Raw genomic sequence first — 13,692 nt, forward strand, 5'->3', positions numbered from 1 at the left:
TCGAAAAAGTAGGTTTTACGAATAATTCAAAATGGCGGAACAATTTTTATGACGGAAAATAACGACATAGGGTCCAATCGAATCGTCTTGAGCCAAGGAATCAGAGGAAGTAAGAATTTTGTTTCTAGGGCTTACGGATCAGAAGTTATAAGCAAAAACATAAGTGCAACTTTGGACTGTTGGTGGCGCTAGTGGGTTAGACATAGAGACTCCAAATTTGCTGTGGGGACACATTGGACTGTCCTTTATCAGTGTGCCAAATTTCATAACTTTCCTACGTACGGTTCTATGGGCTGCCATAGACCGCAATGGCGGAAGAAGAATAACTAATAAATATAGCTGCAAGCAGCAATGCCGGGGTCAAGCCGAAAAGGGCACAAAGGATGTAAAATTGAGATTGGATAAGCAGATTGAAGAACCTAGGTAAACCTAATAATTTTAGATGAAAAAACAAAAAAGTTATCAACAACAATAATCTAAGTTCTTGTCTACTGCAATCGTCCTTCTGTTATTGACAATCATGGAACATTAGAGCACTGAAGGACATGTGAGTGGTGTTTGCAGTGGTAAAACGTAGGTCACATCATGTTACAGCAAGTTTATTGAGTCAAAAGAAACCACCCCCATGTCTCTATGATGTTCTGATGCAGAGATATAGCTTTTGCAAAAACGGTTGATAAGGTATTCTCAATGGTTGCTAGGGGGTCAATTGGCAACCACCAGTGATTATAGTCAAAGCCATGAAAGGAATAATCCATGATGACTCCTGGTTTTAGATGTGTTGTTGCAGTAGTTTTAGGCAAAAATACCATATTCTATCTCAAAACCAGTAGGTGGCAAAATGACAAAATTGCGCATGCAAAATCAGGTCATGATTGTGTTACATCTAGCTACTATTATGTCTATACACTTTAGTTTAGTTAAGAAACAGTTGTATGACCATAGGGCTGGCTTGTTATCAAAGGTTTTGTTCAATTATAAGGCCATCTAGTGGTGAAAGCATACAATTTTTTTGTGGCCTCAGAATGTGCTCATACATCAGCGTATCAAATCTGGTGAAAAAATCTCTTTTCGTTACGAAGTTACAACCATTTATGTGTAAAAAACACAAAATTTGAAGTTACTTTTTCGTTTTTTGCAATTTTCGGCAATTTCTGATGAAAATTTTAATATAACGCCAATAGAACTTTTTGTTCAGAAGGTAAGGTTAGTTTCTTCCTATGGTGTTTTCGAGTCGATCGGAAAAACGTTCGCGGAGATATTCACGCATGTTTTTTAAGCGCTATTTTGCTGCGCAGGGTTAACCGTAAGGCGGATTCTTGCATGTTTGGTATCGTTGGACTCGGCAACTACCCAGAACTCCAAAGAAACAAGTCCCGTGAAAATATGTCAATCGGGGCCAAAGTTATAGGCATGTAAAGCATTGGTCTGGCCACTAGGTGGCGCTGCGACGAAACTGTGCATGCACCCTCAGCTCCTGACTGACATCACAAGTATCAAGTGTCGTGTCAATAGGGCTAAGTTTCACGAAGATACAGCCTAAAATCTGTTTTTTTGTGCTCTACGTTAAATTCGTTAAGGCGGTATACGACAACGGATTGCTGTATCAAAATTCTTTTGATAACTTTTTGCCATGAGTGTCTCAAGATGATACATACCAATTTTCGTGGCAATCGGACAAAAGCTCTAGGACGAGTTCGAAAAAGTAGGTTTTACGAATAATTCAAAATGGCGGAAAAATTTTCATGACGGAAAATGACGACATAGGGTCCAATGGAATCGTCTTGAGCCAAGGAATCAGAGGAAGCAAGAATTTTGTTTCTAGGGCTTACGGATCAGAAGTTATAAGCAAAAACATAAGTGCAACTTTGGACTGTTGGTGGCGCTAGCGGGTTAGACATAGAGACTCCAAATTTGCTGTGGGGACACATTGGACTGTCCTCTATCAGTGTGCCAAATTTCATAACTTTCCTACGTACGGTTCTATGGGCTGCCATAGACCGCAATGGCGGAAGAAGAAGAATAACTAATAATAATAATAATTGTTATAAGAAAACTAACAAATACAATAGGGTTCTACGCCCCTTCGGGGCTTGACCCCTAAATATAGCTGCAAGCAGCGATACCGGGATCAAGCCAAAAAGGGCACAGAAGAAGGTAAACTTGAGTCCGGATGAGCAGTTTAAAAAACCTAGCAAAACCTCCTGATTTCAGACAAATTAATATAACAGTAATCAGCAAAAAAGCTGTGTTCTAATTCAGTGAAATCTCTCCCTCACGTCTTGAGGAGCATTGACAACTAGAACACTGAAGGAAATGTGAGTGGTGCTTGCAGTGGTAATACTCAGCTCACAAAATGTTACTGTGGTGTTAATGAGTCGAAAGAGCCCACCCCCATGTCTCTACGCTGTTCTGATGAAGAGATATAGCTCTTGCAAAAACAGTTGATAAGGTATTCTCATTGGTTGCTAGACAGTAAATTGACATCCACCAGTGATTATAATCCAAGCCATGAAATGAATAATCCATGATGACTTGTGGTTTTAGATGTGTTTGTTGCAGTAGTTTTAGGCAAAAATTACCATTTTCTATCTCAAAACCACTAGGTGGCGCTGTGACAAAATTGTGCATGCAACTTCAGGTCATGATTACGTTACATTGAGCTAGTTTTATGACTATACACTTTAGTTTAGTGAAGAAACAGTTGTATGACCATAGGGCTGGCTTGATATCACAGTTTTTGTTCAATTATAACGCCACCTAGTGGTGCAAGCAAGCAATTTTTTTTGTGTAGCCTCAAACTGTGGTCGTACATCAGCGTATCAAATCTGGTGAAAAAATCTCTTTTCGTTGCGAAGTTATAACCATTTATGTGTAAAAAATACAAAATTTAAAGGTAATTTTTCGTTTTTTGCAATTTTTCGGCCATTTCTGATGAAAATTTTAATATAACGCCAATAGAACTTTTTGTTCAGAAGGTAAGGTTAGTTTCTTCCTATGGTGTTTTTGAGTCGATCAGAATTACGGTCGCGGAGATATTTGCGCGTGTTTTTTAAGCGCTATTTTGCCGCACAGGGTTAACCGTAAGGCGAATCCTGGCATGTTTGGTATCGTTGGACTCGGCAACTATTCAAAACCTCCAAGGAAAGCAAGTCCCTTGTAAATACGTTGATCATAGCCAAAGTTATAGGCCTATAAAACATTCGTCTGGCCACTAGGTGGCGCTGCAACGAAACTGTGCATGCTCCCTCAGTTCCTGACTGGCATCTCAAGTACCAAGATTTCGTGTCAATAGGCCTAAGTTTGGAGAAGATACAGCCTAAAATCTGTTTTTTTGCGCTCTATGTAAAATTCGTTGACGCGCTATACGACAACGGAATTGGTTTATCGAAATTCTTTTAATAACTTTTTGCCTTGAGTGTCTCTAGATGCTGCATACCAATTTTCGTGGAAATCGGGCAAAAGCTCTAGGACGAGTTCGCAAAAGTAGGTTTTTACGAATAATTCAAAATGGCGGAAAAATTTTTCATGACGGAAAATGACGTCATAGGGTCCATTCGAATCGTCTTGAGCCAAGGAATCAGAGGAAACAAGAATTTCGTTTCTAGGACTTACGGATCAGAAGTTATAAGCAAAAACATAAGTTGCAACTTTGGACTGTTGGTGGCGCTAGCGGGTTTGAGATAGAGACTCCAAATTTGCTGTGGATAATTATTTGGACTGTCCTCTTATCAGTGTGCCAAATTTCATAACTTTCCTACGTACGGTTCTATGGGCTGCCATAGACCGCAATGGCGGAAGAAGAATAACTAATAATAAATATAGCTGCAAGCAGCAATGCCGGGGTCAAGCCGAAAAGGGCAAAAAAGGATGTAAAATTGAGATTGGATAAGCAGATTGAAGATTCTAGGTAAACCTAATAATTTTAGATGAAAAAACAAAAAAGTTATCAACAAAAATAATCTAAGTTCTTGTCTACTGCAATCGTCCTTCTGTTATTGACAATCATGGAACATTAGAGCACTGAAAGACATGTGAGTGGTGTTTGCAGTGGCAAAACATGGGTCACATCATGTTACAACAAGTTTAACTAGTCAAAAGAGACTATCCCCGTGTCTCTACGATGTTCTGATGCAGAGATATAGTTTTTGCAAAAACGGTTGATAAGGTATTCTCAATGGTTGAAGGGGAGTGAATTGGCAACCACCAGTGATTATAGTCAAAGCTATGAAAGGAATAATCCATGATGACTCATGGTTTTAGATGTGTTGTTGCAGTAGTTTTAGGCAAAAATACCATATTCTATCTAAAAACCAGTAGGTGGCGCAATGACAAAATTGTGCATGCAACATTAGGTCATGATTGTGTTACATCTAGCTAGTTTAATGACTATACACTTTAGTTTAGTTAAGAAACAGTTGTATGACCATAAGGCTGGCTTGTTATCAAAGGTTTTGTTCAATTTTAAGGCCATCTAGTGGTGAAAGCATACAATTATTTTTGTGTGGCCTCAGACTGTGCTCATACATCAGCGTATCAAATCTGGTGAAAAAATCTCTTTTCATCACAAAGTTACAACCATTTATGTATAAAAAACACAAAATTTAAAGGTAATTTTTTGTTTTTTGCAATTTTCGGCCATTTCTGATGAAAATTTTAATATAACGCCAATAGAACTTTTTGTTCAGAAGGTAAGGTTAGTTTCTTCCTATGGTGTTTTCGAGTCGATCGGAAAAACACTCGCGGAGATATTCACGCGTGTTTTTTAAGCGCTATTTTGCTGCACAGGGTTAACCGTAAGGCGAATTCTGGCATGTTTGGTATCGTTGGACTCGGCAACTATTCATAACTCCAAGAAAATAAGTCCCGTGAAAAAAAGTTGCTCACAGCCAAAGTTATAGGCGTATAAAACATTCGTCTGGCCACTAGGTGGCGCTGCAACGAAACTGTGCATGCACCCTCAGTTCCTGACTGGCATCACAAGTACCAAGTATCGTGTCAATAGTCCTAAGTTTAACGAAGATACAGCCTAAAATCAGTTTTTTTGCGCTCTACGTAAACTTCGTTAAGGTGGTATACGACAACGGATTGCTGTATCGAAATTCTTTTGATAACTTTTTGCCATGACTGTCTCAAGATGATACATACCAATTTTCGTGGCAATCGGGCAAAAGCTCTAGGACGAGTTCGCAAAAGTAGGTTTCACGAATAATTCAAAATGGCGGAAATTTTTTCATGACGGAAAATGACGACATAGGGTCCATTCGAATCGTCTTGAGCCAAGGAATCAGAGGAAACAAGAATTTCGATTCTAGGACTTACGGGTCAGAAGTTATAAGCAAAAACATAAGTGCAACTTTGGACTGTTGGTGGCGCTAGCGGGTTAGACATAGAGACTCCAAATTTGCTGTGGGGACACATTGTACTGTCCTTTATCAGTGTGCCAAATTTCATAACTTTCCTACGTACGGTTCTATGGGCTGCCATAGACCGCAATGGCGGAAGAAGAATAACTAATAATAATTAATTATTATAAAAAGAAAACTAACAAATACAATAGGGTTCTACGCCCCTTCGGGGCTTGACCCCTAAATATAGCTGCAAGCAGCAATGCCGGGGTCAAGCCGAAAAGGGCACAAAAGGATGTAAAATTGAGATTGGATGAGCAGATTGAAGAACCCAAGTAAACCTAATAATTGTAGATGAAAAAACAAAAAAGTTATCCACAAAAATAATCTATGTTCTTGTCTACTGCAATCGTCCTTCTGTTATTGACAATTATGGAACATTAGAGCACTGAAGGACATGTGAGTGGTGTTTGCAGTGGCAAAACATCACATCATGTTATAACAAGTTTAATTAGTCAAAAGAAACCATCTCCGTGTCTCTACGATGTTCTGATGCAGAGATATAGCTTTTGCAAAAACGGTTAATAAGGTATTCTCAATGGTTGCTAGGGAGTGAATTGGCAACCACCAGTGATCATAGTCAAAGCCATGAAAGGAATAATCCATGATGACTCATGGTTTTAGATATGTTATTGCAGTAGTTTTAAGCAAAAATACCATATTTCTATCTCAAAACCACTAGGTGGTGCAATGACAAAATTGTGCATGCAACATCAGGTCATGATTGTGTTACATCTAGCTAGTTTTATGACTATACACTTTAGTTTAGTGAAGAAACAGTTGTAAGACCATAGGGATGGCTTGTTATCAAAGGTTTTGTTCAATTATAAGGCCATCTAGTGGTGCAAGCATACAATTTTTTTTGTGCAGCCTCAGAATATGCTCATGCATCAGTGTATCAAATCTGGTGAAAAAATATATTTTCGTTACGAAGTTACAACCATTTATGTGTAATAAACACAAATTTTGAAGGAAATTTTTCGTTTTTTTGCAATTTTCGGCCATTTCTGATAAAAATTTTAATATAACGTCAATAGAACTTTTTGTTCAGAAGGTAAGGTTAGTTTCTTCCTATGGTGTTTTCGAGTCGATCGGAAAAACGTTCGCGGAGATATTCATGCGTGTTTCTTAAGCGCTATTTTGCTGCGCAGGGTTAACCGTAAGGCGGATTCTGGCATGTTTGGTATCGTTGGACTCGACAACTATTCAGAACTCCAAAGCAACAAGTCCCGTGAAAATACGTCAATCGGAGCCAAAGTTATAGGTGTATAAAACATTTCTCTGGCCACTAGGTGGCGCTGCGACGAAACTGTGCATGCACCCTCAGTTCCTGACTGGCATCACAAGTACCAAGTGTCGTGTCAATAGGCCAAAGTTTGACGAAGATACAGCCTAAAATCCGTTTTTTTGCGCTCTACGTAAAATTCGTTAAGGAGGTATATGACAACGGATTGCTGTATCAAAATTCTTTTGATAACTTTTTGCCATGAGTGTCTCAAGATGATACATACCAATTTTCGTGGAAATCGGACAAAAGCTCTAGGACGAGTTCGAAAAAGTAGGTTTTTTAAACAATTCAAAATGGCGGAAAAATTTAATGACGGAAAATGACGTCATAGGGTCCAATCGAATTGTCTTGAGCCAAGGAATCAGAAGAACCAAGAATTTTGTTTCTGGGACTTACGGATCAGAAGTTATAACCAAAAACATAAGTGCAACTTTGGACTGTTGGTGGCGCTAGCGGGTTAGAGATAGAGACTCCAAATTTGCTGTGGGGACACATTGGACTGTCCTCTATCAGTGTGCCAAATTTCATAACTTTCCTATGTACGGTTCTATGGGCTGCCATAGACCGCAATGGCGGAAGAAGAACCAGAATAATAATTATTATAATAGGAAAACTAACAAATACAATAGGGTTCTACGCCCCTTCGGGGCTTGACCCCTAATAATAAAATTAAGAAAACTAACAAATACAATAGGGTTCTACGCCCCTTCGGGGCTTGACCCCTAATAATTAATATAGCTGCAAGCAGCAATGCCGGGGTCAAGCCGAAAAGGGCACAAAAGGATGTAAAATTGAGATTGGATAAGCAGATTGAAGAACCTAGGTAAATCTAATAATTTTAGATGAAAAAACAAAAAAGTTATCAACAAAAATAGTCTAAGTTCTTGTCTACTGCAATCGTCCTTCTGTTATTGACAATCATGGAACATTAGAGCACTGAAGGACATGTGAGTGGTGTTTGCAGTGGCAAAACATGGGTCACATCATGTTATAACAAGTTTAATTAGTCAAAAGAGACCATCCCCGTGTCCCTACAATGTTCTGATGCAGAGATATTGCTTTTGCAAAAACGGTTAATAAGGTATTCTCAATGGTTGCTAGGGAGTTAATTGGCAACATCCAGTGATTATAGTCAAAGCCATGAAATGAATAATCCATGATGACTCATGGTTTTAGATGTGTTGTTGCAGTAGTTTTAGGCAAAAATACCATATTCTATCTTAAAACCAGTAGGTGGCGCAATGACAAAATTGTGCATGCAACATCAGGTCATGATTGTGTTACATCTAGCTAGTTTTATGGCTATAGACTTTAGTTTAGTGAAGAAACAGTTGTATGACCATAGGGCTGGCTTGATATCACAGGTTTTGTTCAATTGTAACGCCAACTAGTGGTGCAAGCATACAATTTTTTTTGTGTGGCCTCAGAATGTGCTCATGCATCAGCGTATCAAATCTGGTGAAAAAATATCTTTTCGTTACGAAGTTACAACCATTTATGTGTAAAAAACACAAAATTTGAAGGTAATTTTTCGTTTTTTGCAATTTTCGGCCATTTCTGATGAAAATTTTAATATAACGCCAATAGAACTTTTTGTTCAGAAGGTAAGGTTAGTTTCTTCCTATGGTGTTTTCGAGTCGATCGGAATAACGCTTGCGGAGATATTCACGCGTGTTTTTTAAGCGCTATTTTGCTGCGCAGGGTTAACCGTAAGGCGAATTCTGGCATGTTTGGTATCGTTGGACTCGGCAACTATTCAGAACTCCAAAGAAGCAAGTCCCATAAAAATACGTCAATCGGAGCCAAAGTTATAGGTGTATAAAACATTTCTCTGGCCACTAGGTGGCGCTGCGACGAAACTGTGCATGCACCCTCGGTTCCTGACTGGCATCTCAAGTACCAAGTGTCGTGTCAATAGGCCTAAGTTTGACGAAGATACAGCCTAAAATCTGTTTTTTTGCGCTCTACGTAAAATTCGTTAAGGCGGTATACGACAACGGATTGGTGTATCGAAATTCTTTTGATAACTTTTTGCCATGAGTGTCTCAAGATGATACATACCAATTTTCGTGGCAATCGGACAAAAGCTCTAGGACGAGTTCGAAAAAGTAGGTTTTACGAATAATTCAAAATGGCGGAAAATTTTCATGTCGAAATAAGACGCCATAGGGTCCAATCGAATCGTCTTGAGCCAATGAATAAGAGAAAGCAATAATTTTGTTTCTAGGGCTTACGGATCAGAAGTTATAAGCAAAAACATAAGTGCAACTTTGGACTGTTGGTGGCGCTAGCGGGTTAGACATAGAGACTCCAAATTTGCTGTGGGGACACATTGGACTGTCCTCTATCAGTGTGCCAAATTTCATAACTTTCCTACGTACGGTTCTATGGGCTGCCATAGACCGCAATGGCGGAAGAAGAAGAAGAAGAATAACTAATAAATATAGCTGCAAGCAGCGATACCGGGGTCAAGCCAAACATGGCAAAAATAATTCATACGTGATGACTGTCATGATTTAAGATCTAAGTTTGCATTAGTTTTAGGAAAAAATAGCTATTTTTTGTATCTAGTGACCACTAGGAGGCACTGTGCCGAAACAAGAGATGGTGCCTCAGGCCATGACTGTGATGACACATACCAAATTTAGTGTAAATACGATAAAGCGATACGGAGATATAGCCTTAAATGACTTGACCACTAGGGGGCACTGAACAAAACAATAGATGGTGACTCAGGTCATGTTTGTGATGACACATACCAAATTTAGTGTAAATACGATAAAGCGATACGGAGATATATAGCCTTAAATGACTTGACCACTAGGGGGCACTGACCAAACAATAAATTGTGACTCAGGTCTTGATTGTAATGACACCCACCAAATTTGGTGTAAATACGATAAAGAGATGCAGAGATATAGCTTCAAATCTCTTGACCACTAGGGGGCACCGAAAAGTTTACAAGTCCTCCCAGAACATGTTGCTGATGAATCATACCAAGTTTCATAACAATACGCAATTGCGTTTCTGAAATACTTGAACTTAAAGAAAAAATTCAAAATGGCCGACACACAAAATGGCCGACCAAAAACCATTTGGTATCGTTTGACTCGGCATGCCTAACGAAATCTAACAAGACCGGTCTCATAATTTTACATTCAAGTTTGCAGTAGTTATAAGCAAAAATAGACATTTTTTATATCTCGTGACCAGTAGGGGGCAGTGTGACGAAATTGTGCATGCACCCTCAGGTCATCACTGTTATGACATATACTAAGTCTCATATTAATACACAAAAGTTTTGTGAAGATACAGGCTCAAACACATTTTGGGGTGCTCGCCCTCGCATTCTTTGATGCGTTATACGACAAACGATAGGTCTACCGAAAAGCTTTTGATAACTTTTTGTCTAGAGTGTCTCTAGATGATGCATACCAAAAATCAAGCCAATTACACGAGCGCTCTAGGAGGAGTTCGAAAAAGTAGGTGTTCAATATAATTCAAAATGGCCGACAGGAAGTAGGTTTGACTCAGACATATTTTGTACAGTCGGACTCAGCATGAGCCAAGGAATCAATAGAGTGAAGTCTATTGTTATACTGGCAATTGAATCAAATGCTATAAAGATTTTAAGCAATTTATTTACATATCCTGACCACTAGGTGGCGCCGTCCTAAAGATTTATAGGTGCGCTCAGAGCATGTCACTGATCAACCATGCCAAATATCGTAGCGATACGCCATTCTGTTTGTGAAATACTGAACTTAATGAGAAAATTCAAAATGGACGACACCCAAAATGGCCGACCGAAAACCGTTTGGTATCGTTTGACTTGGCATGCCTCAAGGAATCTAACAAGACCACCTTCGTGATTTTAGACTCAAGTTTGAAGTAGTTATAAGCGAAAATATGCATTTTTCGAATCTCGTGACCACTAGGTGGCGCTGTGACGAAACGTTGCAGGCACCCTCAGGTCATGACTATAATGACATATACCAAGTTTCGTGTCGATACACATAAATGGTAAATGGACTGCATTTATATAGCGCTTTTAACAGACCTATGGCCATCCAAAGCGCTTTTACAATTAGCCTCACATTCACCCATTCACACACTCATTCATACACCGATGGCGGTGTCAGCCATGCACGGCGCCAGCCAGCTCATCGGGAGCAGCTGGGGTTAGGTGTCTTGCTCAAGGACACCTCGACACTTGGTCCGGTGGAGCCGGGGATCGAACCACCAACCTTCCGGTTTGTAGACAACCTACATGAACCACTGAGCCACTGCCGCCACATAAGTTTTGCGAAGATACAGCCTCACGTCCATTTTGGCGTGCTCGCCGCCATATATGTTGTCAATTTATACAAGAACGCATTGGTCTATCAAAAAGCTTTTGATAACTTTTTGTCTGGGGTGTCTCTAGATGCTATATACCAAAGGACATGCAAATCGGACGGACGCTCTAGGAGGAGTTCGAAAAAGTAGGTTTTACGGAAAAATCAAAATGGCGGAAAGATTTGCATGACACAAATGACATCAACGTATGCAATTGAATCATCATGAGCCAAGGATTCAGAAGAAACAGGAATTTAGTTTCTAGGACTCACGAGTCAGAAGTTATGAGCATGAACATAAGTGGATTTTTGGACTGTTGGTGGCGCTAGAGGGTTTGAGTCAGACACACCAATGTTGCTAAAGTAACTTCTAAGACCGTCCTCTACATGTGTGCCAAATTTCATAACTTTCCTATGTACGGTTCTATGGGCTGCCATTGACTTTAATGGCGGAAGAACAAGAAGAAGAATAATATATAATAATAATAATAAGAAGAAAACTAACAATAACAATAGGGTTCTACGCCCCTTCGGGGCTTGACCCCTAAATATAGCTGCAAGCAGTAATGCCGGGGTCAAGCCGAAAAGGGCACAAAAGGATGTAAGATTGAGATTGGATAAGCAGAATGAAGAACCTAAGTAAACCTAATAATTTTAGATGAAAAAACAAAAAAGTTATCCACAAAAAATAATCTAAGTTCTTGTCTACTGCAATCGTCCTTCTGTTATTGACAATCATGGAACATTAGAGCACTGAAGGACATGTGAGTGGTATTTGCAGTGGCAAAACATGGGTCACATCATGTTATAACAAGTTTAATTAGTCAAAAGAGACCATCCCCGTGTCTCTACAATGTTCTGATGCAGAGATATAGCTTTTGCAAAAACGGTTAATAAGGTATTCTCAATGGTTGCTAGGGAGTGAATTGGCAACCACCAGTGATCATAGTCAAAGCCATGAAAGGAATAATCCATGATGACTCATTGTTTTAGATGTGTTATTGCAGTAGTTTTAGGCAAAAATACCATATTTCTATCTCAAAACCACTAGGTGGCGCAATGACAAAATTGTGCATGCAACATCAGGTCATGATTGTGTTACATCTAGCTAGTTTTATGTCTATACACTTTAGTTTAGTGAAGAAACAGTTGTATGACCATAGGGCTGGCTTGTTATCAAAGGTTTTGTTCAATTATAAGGCCATCTAGTGGTGCAAGCATACAATTTTTTTTGTAGCCTCAGAATGTGCTCATGCATCAGTGTATCAAATCTGGTGAAAAAATATATTTTCGTTACAAAGTTACAACCATTTATGTTTAAAAAACACAAAATTTTAAGGTAATTTTTAGTTTTTTGCAATTTTCGGCCATTTCTGATGAAATTTTTAATATAACGCCAATAGAACTTTTTGTTCAGTAGGTAAGGTTAGTTTCTTCCTATGGTGTTTTCGAGTCGATCGGAAAAACCTTCGCGGAGATATTCACACGTGTTTCTTAAGCGCTATTTTGCTGCGCAGGGTTAACCGTGAGGCGAATTCTGGCATGTTTGGTATCGTTGGACTCGGCAACTATTCAGAACTCCAAAGAAACATGTCCCGTGAAAATACGTCAATCGGAGCCAAAGTTATAGGTGTATAAAACATTTCTCTGGCCACTAGGTGGCGCTACGACTAAACTGTGCATGCACCCTCAGTTCCTGACTGGCATCAGAAGTACCAAGTGTCGTGTCAATAGGCCTAAGTTTGACGAAGATACAGCCTGAAATCTGTTTTTTTGCGCTCTATGTAAAATTTGTTAAGGCGGTATACGACAACGGATTGGTGTATTGAAATTCTTTTGATAACTTTTTGCCATGAGTGTCTCTAGATGCTACGTGCCGATTTTCGTGGCAATCGGACAAAAGCTCTAGGACGAGTTCGAAAAAGTAGGTGTTACGAATAATTCAAAATAGTGGAAAAATTTTCATGACGGAAAATGACGTCATAGGGTCCTTTCGAATCGTCTTGAGCCAAGGAATCAGAGGAAACGAGAATTGTGTTTCTAGGACATACGGACCAGAAGTTATAAGCAAAAACATAAGTGCAACTTTGGACTGTTGGTGGCGCTAGCGGGTTAGACATAGAGACTCCAAATTTGCTGTGGGGACACACTGGAGTGTCCTTCATCAGTGTGCCAAATTTCATAACTTTCCTACGTACGGTTCTATGGGCTGCCATAGACCGCAATGGCGGAAGAAGAATAACTAATAATAATTGTAAAAAGAAAACTAACAAATACAATAGGGGTCTTCGCCCCTTCGGGGCTTGACCCCTAATAATAATAAGAAAACTAACAAATACAATAGGGTTCTACGCCCCTTCGGGGCTTGACCCCTAATAATAATAATTATTATAAAAAGAAAACTAACAAATACAATAGGGTTCTACGCCCCTTCGGGGCTTGACCCCTAATAATAAAATTAAGAAAACTAACAAATACAATAGGGTTCTACGCCCCTTCGGGGCTTGACCCCTAATAATAAGAAAACTAACAATAACAATAGGGTTCTACGCCCCTTCGGGGCTTGACCCCTAATAATAATAAGAAAACTAACAATAACAATAGGGTTCTACGCCCCTTCGGGGCTTGACCCCTAAATATAGCTGCAAGCAGCGATACC

The sequence above is a fragment of the Misgurnus anguillicaudatus genome, chromosome 10 (assembly GCF_027580225.2).
Source record: "Misgurnus anguillicaudatus chromosome 10, ASM2758022v2, whole genome shotgun sequence".
In the NCBI taxonomy this organism is placed as follows: Eukaryota; Metazoa; Chordata; class Actinopteri; order Cypriniformes; family Cobitidae; genus Misgurnus; species Misgurnus anguillicaudatus.